General features: G+C 42.9%; 1 protein-coding gene across 1 annotated transcript in view; it reads left to right on the forward strand.

Moving 5' to 3' along the window:
• Window positions 1-4,847, forward strand: part of LOC111965859 (apelin-like) — a 30,043-nt gene extending 25,196 nt beyond the window's left edge. The window contains exon 3 of the mRNA XM_070444251.1: window positions 4,667-4,847. The gene's annotated coding sequence lies outside the window, so the exon portion shown is untranslated. The remainder of the gene's footprint in view (window positions 1-4,666) is intronic.
• The last annotated feature ends 2,797 nt before the right edge of the window (window positions 4,848-7,644 follow it).

The following is a 7,644-nucleotide window of genomic DNA, read 5'->3' on the forward strand; positions in this document are numbered from 1 at the left end:
GGTGGCGTCCCTGAGGACCGCTCAAAACCTTGCCTGCCTTGCCTCAAAATATGCAGGGTTCCAGTACCCCAAAAAGGTTGAGAACCACTGCTATACACACTACTGAACAAAAGAACCGAGCTATTGTTTGCGGGTTTCCTCAACAACACATCAGTTGCCACTTTCGCAATGCCCTCGCCTGTTGTCTCCGACACCCTGTATAGCCCAATAAACTCCTGTGAGGGACATGGGCATGGTCAACATAACGCAGACAGACATTCTCCTGTTCAGCACCAGAGACATCTTGAGTACCATCAACAATTAATGAAAATTGTACAATCAGAAGAGACCTAATCTCAGCTGCAATGGCTCGAAGACTATTGGCCATGATGTTCAGAATTTCATTCTGTGCTTTGGGGCCTGTGTACATTGTGGTACGCTCTGTTAACCACTTCAGTAAAATGGGATCATCCTCTTCTGCCCTAAGTGTTCAAAATCTGGTATAAATTCCCACTGTCATCCGTGTGGCCTCTAAAGGCTTGTCCCTGTCTTACTACATGCCGCACCGAACTAACAATTTTCATCAAGCAATGCCTTGCGTCCTCCTGCTGTTTACCCCACGCGCTGGATTACTGGAGACTGATTGGATTTAGCTGGTGTGCTGTTACAATTACAAAGTGGCGGTGGGTTTGCAGTTTGATGTGCTGTGAATTTTTCAATGGCTTTTCTCCAGTTCCTAAATCCTGCACTAATGACGGCAGCATCTGCTCTTTGGCCAAAAGATGGCTGCTTGAAAACCCTTGGCTACAGTGAAAACACAACACTCCTTTTATTGATGGATTATAATGTAGCCAGGGGAAATCGCGAAACCATCTCTCTTGAAACGTCAAACACACTGTGGCAAGAGTTTGCGTTCTATAAATTGTGGTGTGGCTGATATGGTTTTGTGCCATCCACTGTGGTAACTGGACAATGCTGTGCCACTGTCCCCTATACTGGTGCTGCTGGCAACAAGGGTGACACTTGGTCCTGCCGTGGCTGTGACACTGTCCTCTGAAGTCTCTCTCCCTGGCTCTTTCCCTTTCACCACCCTAACTGACTCACAGTCTGTCTCCTAGAAAATAAATAAGGTGTTTGCCGTACTCCTAACTACCCGTACCCAAACTACACAATTAATCACAACAGCAATACCATTGCCGTAAACAAATCTTAGTTTAGTCACCAGTTTAAGTTGAGAGTGGGTATCCATGGCATTTTTCAATTATGGCCCTATTTTACAAGTCAAAAAAATTGAGAACCTTTCATAATGTGCCAAACAAAGACTCAACAAACTTACCTGAGACTTCCTGTCTGCCAATCTGTCCCTGCATATCTGTCCCCAGCTCTGCTGTCTGTGTGCCATCTGTTGCCTGCTCTGCCTAATGACATCATTGGAAACATTTCACTTCTTTCTTATGAACATTTTATCAACTAGTCTTTGAGATATTAGGATACTAGAGTTCTTACTATGCGTTTTGGTGTACTGACAAATACTCTGATTCCGTCTTCTTACTTTTTCTGCCATTTTTCTACCTGGCTGGCTGGCCTAGCTGCACACACACACATTTACACAACACATGCTGCAACCTTTTGAATTTTAATAGTTTGTTTCATATTGGCTGGCTTCCAACAATAGCTGAATTTGTAAAGCTAGCGAGCACCAATTCCGTTTCTGTGTGTTTGCTATAATCTTTGCTACCTGGTTAAATAAAGGTGAAATAAAATAAAATAAAAAAAGTTCACTAGCGACAATTTATCTTTTGCAACGAGACCATTATATATATTTAAGACAATGGTAGAAGAGAGTGTAGTTCTGTTCTGTTCAGTTTGGACTTCAGTTTATCGCTAACCTTATCAACGGGACGTCGAAGCACTACAGCTGCATGCTGATCTTGGATAAAACTGACGATAGCAAAGATTCCATCTTTGACGACTCCACATAAATGGAATAGGTACTAGCTAGCTTGATAGTTAATGTTTGCTTTAGTTTGCGCGCTAGCTCTGCAAATTCAGCTAGTGTGTGAACCCTGCCAACATAAAAATAAATAAATAACATTGCTATGGACCTGCTATGGATTGACTGGATTAACCTCACGTCAGTTACGTACATGTCCCTTTCGGACAGTAGATACGAACCCTCTATTACCTTGCCAGCTAAAGAACTGGCAGTGGATCAAACCATTGTGAGGCAAAGGGCGGGGGGGGTCGCAATCTTTTGAAACTTAAAAACGCGCTATTAAGTGTCTATAATCAGCACAAGTGCTTTCATTGCGTATTATTAATATTATTGAAATTACATAGTTATGTTTACAGTGATATATTGGGGGGGACAAATCATATTTTTCCCAAGATGGGGGGGTCGTGTCCCCCCCGTCCCCCCTGGAATTTCCGCCTATGCTACCATGCTGAAATCATACCGTAGAGAAAACAAACAGAGTACCAACACAAACAGGGACACAAAGGATGAGCAGATACGCATCAGTATACTGGCATTACACAACCACAGAAATATGCCTTCTAGAAACAAGAGCATGCTCTTATCAATCAATGAACCCTGAAGTTATGCAACAAAGCTCGCTGAGAGCACTAGCCATGAAAATCTCTCTGAATTATCATACAACAAAAAAGATAAAAGTCCAGGGAAAGACAAGAGATTGTCTGATTGACAGGAACTGACCCAATGCAGTTAGCATAGTACAAGAAACACAGGTAGTGTTCTTTTCCACAATGGTTTAGGTCATTTGTTTTTCCCTCCTTCCCCTCTTCAGAAAATGAAACTACGATCCCTGAAATTGAATCAGCTGGTTATATGTTTGTGGGCGATTTGATTCAACATTACTTTCCAGTCAAACACTGCATTATTTAACTTGAGAACAAATTATTTTCTGAAAAGTACAGCAACCAAGCCTGCATACCAGATAGCTTCCTATTGTAATGGGGAAATAAAATGGCTACAGTTGAAGATGGGAGTTTACATACACTTAGTTTGGAGTCGTTAAATCTCGTTTTCTAACCACTCCACAAATTTCTTGTTAACAAATTATAGTTTTGGCAAGTCGGTTAGAACATCTACTTTGAGAAAGGCACGCAAGTAATTTTCCAACAATTGTTTACAGACAGATTATTTCACTTATAATTCACTGTATCACAATTCCAGTGGGTCAGAAGTTTACATACACTAAGTTGACTGTGCCTTTAAGCAGCTTGGAAAAATCCAGAAAATTATGTCATGGCTTTAGAAGCTTCTGATAGGCTAATTGACATAATTTGAGTCAATTGGAGGAGTACCTGTGCATGTATTTCAAGGCCTACCCTCAAACTCAGTGCCTCTTTGCTTGACATCATGGGAAAATCAAAAGAAATCAGCCAAGACCTCAGAAGATAAATTGTACACCTCCACAAGTCTGGTTCATCCTTGGGAGCAATTTCCAAATGCCTGAAGGTATCACGTTCATCTGTAAAAACAATAGTACACAAGTATAAACACCATGGGACCACGCAGCCATCATACCGCTCAGGAAGGAGATGGGTTCTGTCTCCTGGAGATTAATGTACTTTGAAGCGAAAAGTGCAAATCAATCCCAGAACAACAGCAACGGACCTTGTGAAGATGCTGGAGGAAACAGGTACAAAAGTATCTATATCCATCGTAAAATGAGTCCTATATCGACATAACCTGAAAGGCCGTTCAGCAAGGACGCCATAAAAATCCAGACTACGGTTTGCAACTGCACATGGGGACAAAGATCGTACTTTTTGGAGAAATGTCCTCTGGTCTGATGAAACAAAAATAGAACCTTTTGACCATAATGACCATCGTTATGTTTGGAGGCAAAAGGGGGAGGCTTGCAAGCCGAAGAACACCATCCCAACCGTGAAGCACAGGGGTGGCAGCATCATGTTGTAGGGGTGCATTGCTGCAGGAGGGACTGGTGCACTTCACAAATAGATGGCATCATGAGGGAGGGAAATTATGTGGATATATTGAAGAAACATCTCAAGACATCAGTCAGGAAGTTAAAGCTTGGTCGCAAATGGGTCTTCCAAATGGACAATGACCCCAAGCATACTTCCAAAGTTGTGGCAAAATGGCTTCAGGGCAACAAAGTCAAGGTATTGGAGTGGCCATCACAAAGCCCTGACCTCAATCCTATAGAAAATTTCTGGGCAGAACTGAAAAAGCGTGTGTGTGCAAGGAGGCCTACAAACCTGACTCAGTTACACCAGCTCTGTCAGGAGGAATGGGCCAAAATTCACCCAACTTATTGTGGGAAGCTTGTGGAAGGCTACAAGAAACGTTTGACCCAAGTTAAACAATTTAAAGGCAATGCTACCAAACACTAATTGAGTGTATGTAAACTTCTGACCCACTGGGAATGTGATGAAAGAAATAAAAGCTGAAATAAATAAATTGCTCTACTATTATTCTGACATTTCACATTCTTAAAATACAGTGGTGATCCTAACTGACGTAAGACAGGGAATTTTTACTAGGATTAGACGCAGGAAATGTGAAAAACGGAGTTTAAATGTATTTGGCTAAGGTGTATGTAAACTTCTGACTTCAACTGTACATGACTCACATAAATGTTCATGAAAACTGCACTGGACTTATGGCACTTTTGTCATCTCTGTTTTTGTTTTGCAGGCACTGCTTCGACCGCCCACCCCCATGTTCTGATTTCTATGCTCTTCCTTTGCCTTGTGGGGCCTTGCAACGAAGGGGCCTACGCTTGCCCAGCCTGAAGAGTGATGTCCTATAGCACCTGCTGGTTCTTCAAGCAACTCTTTTCTGTCCACAAAACTATCAGGACACGTCTATCACCCTCAACTCTAAGAAGAATTGGGGGCAGGGAAAGGGGGGGTGGGGGGGTACTGAGCCCAAGCTATCAGATTCTATTTCTCCATCTCTCTCACTCACTCCCTTGCTCCCTATCTCTGCCTCCCGCCCACCCCCACCCCACCCCACCCCCAAGTGTTTTTGATCATTTGCTTTCTAGAGCCCTGTCATACAGTAGCTGGTCTCCTCTGTGTCGCACACTTTGCATGACGTGTGGTGGTTGACGGGGAGCATGGTTCCAGTCTTAGACTTAAAGCCTCAGTCACTTCTCCATGGTGTGGTATTCCCATCCTCTCAGATCCAAGGTGACCACAGTCGTTAGTTCCATTACTGTGCAGCTACTTCTGGCTTTACTAATGAACAGGTGATGATAGTGAGGAAAGGCAGTGGTAGAGTTCCAAAAGTTGACTTCTATATGTTTCGAGTTAGGCAGATCCATTGAAGCCAGGTTAGGAAATTCACCCAAGATATTGTCACCTACAGTATCTGCAGCAAAACTCAATCTGAGGTTTTCCTTATAGAAACTAGAGAAAGGCCAAAATCATTACCTTTTTATTTGATGTTCATTTTGGCAAAATATGTTAAGTTAACAAAAATTGGACCAGAGTGAGGATTCAATTTCACCGTTCGAAACAGCACATATAATCAAAACAATCTGCTGTAAGCATCACAGTAATTATTTCACCTGGGAGGTTCTTTAATCCAAAGCTCTTTTAGGGGGTTAAGCAATTTTCCCAAGGTTACAGACACCGTGTCCCAGCTGGGATAAGAGTCCTCTGATCCCAAATCCCAATCCCATTCCCAATCCCATTCCCAATCCCCGGCCCCCAGCAGCTGCTCTACACGACTGTTAACTGGCAGGACTGGTCTGGTCTGCTTTTGAACAACAGACTCCCTCGCCTTTTAATGAAGTGCCAAATAATAACCTACTCTACAACGCTGCCAGGAAGCAAGGAACGAAAAGGAAGAAAGAAAAGAGAAACACATGACCTCTTGTTTGTAGTCTGGGTTACTCACATGCATTACTATACATTTCTATACACAAGACAAATCCCAATTATAGGCAGTGGTAGCAAGGAGGACAGTTCAATTAGACCAAAAACACTTTTTCAAGCAGAGACATGCTGTCAGCTCAGTAAATATACCACCATGTTCTGCCTACCAATAGTGCTCTCTTCTCTGACTGTTTAGCGCGAGACTGGTTTCGACCCTTTGACCGAGATCTTTGATTGACGGAATGTGCTATGCCTTTCCATCGTACTGGAATAATATTACTGTTTTGTTCAAATGTTTTTCTATTTTCATTCATTTTTTTCTCAGGGTGCTGTGATAGAAGCCTGTACCAGAGCAATCTCTCTTTTGCGCATTTATTTAAGAAACACAAACATTTCTATTTGACAAGCATATTGCCATATACTGTATCTTTGCCCTCCCTGCCTATGTACCACTATAGCCATGTATCCAGACTCAGTCCTTGCTTAGTCATTTTGGTTCTTTAGCCCCCTGTTGGGTACAGTTTAGTTCACGCTTCCACACACAGGTGGTCATGGCTTTGATCATGATGTTCATTAAATCCCATGGCTAATCTCTCTCAGATGGGCCCTTCCCCTAGGCTGGGGCCTCTCACAGGCTCAGCTTATTGTCTAATTGGTTTAGATTGGAACCACACCCTTCCCCTCTCTACAACCATAAACCCCTTGTAGATCTATCTAACTATGTAACACGCTGCAATTGGGACCTGTAGAGCAGATGCCATCCAATCAGCATCCAGTTTGCTATTAGGTGTGGGAGGGATGTTGAAAACCGGTTTTTCGGTTGGTCTCTTAATCCAAATATGGTTTCAACTACAGTAAGAATGACTTTCACTACTAGACTGTTACCAATCATCCAACAAAAATGGTTTCATTGTGGCCAGGAGAGGAAATTGGAACTTAGTTTTGTAACCGGCTTGGTTTCAACCTAGAGTTCCAATATGTTACCTTCCCCCATTGCTATTTCTCTCCCAGATTGGAATTGAAAAGCAGTTTCCCAGCAACTCTCCCTCCCATCACAAGAAGCTCTTAATAAGAGAGCATCTCAAATCACAGTGGTAACTCACCCATACAAGCTCGCCTTGATTAAACATGTATTAAATCTTAGGGCACTGTGAAGTAATAATTTTGGTCACACAATGATTATTTCATACCCTCTCAGACAAAGATGTAGATTTCATTAATTCTCCTTTGAAATGAGACTCCTTTTGCTCAGGGTGTCTCAACTAGTATTATACAGAGAGAGAGAGTTAGTAGGGGTAGGAGATGGGGGAGATGGGGGAGAGAGTTAGTAGGGGTAGGAGCAGGGGGAGAGAGTTAATAAGGGTAGGAGCTGGGGGAGAGAGTTAGTAGGGGTAGGAGCAGGGGGAGAGAGTTAATAAGGGTAGGAGCTGGGGGAGAGAGTAGGGGTAGGAGCAGGTGGAGAGAGTTAGTAGGGGTAGGAGCTGGGAATGGGCATTCTAAGCCACAGGAGTTGGGCTGGATTGGGTCAAAATAAGGGGTTTATAAATCACTATTTTCCTTTCTGAGAAGCAAGTGTTATAGGAGCCGAGCAATGTCTGTATCCACACTGTTCTTCATGAATGTATACCCACCATCTGCACCAGCCAAGCTGCCCCTCCAGGGGAGTTGAGCAAACCCAATATTTATGTGTAGAGTACAATTTGAGTCTTGGTCTCCCCAAACTGCCCACATTACTGCTAGTCCACCCTGATGATGGTTATCAGATGGATCCAAACTTCCAAAGACAAATAT

Source organism: Salvelinus sp. IW2-2015, linkage group LG6.2, assembly GCF_002910315.2.
Source record: "Salvelinus sp. IW2-2015 linkage group LG6.2, ASM291031v2, whole genome shotgun sequence".
In the NCBI taxonomy this organism is placed as follows: Eukaryota; Metazoa; Chordata; class Actinopteri; order Salmoniformes; family Salmonidae; genus Salvelinus; species Salvelinus sp. IW2-2015.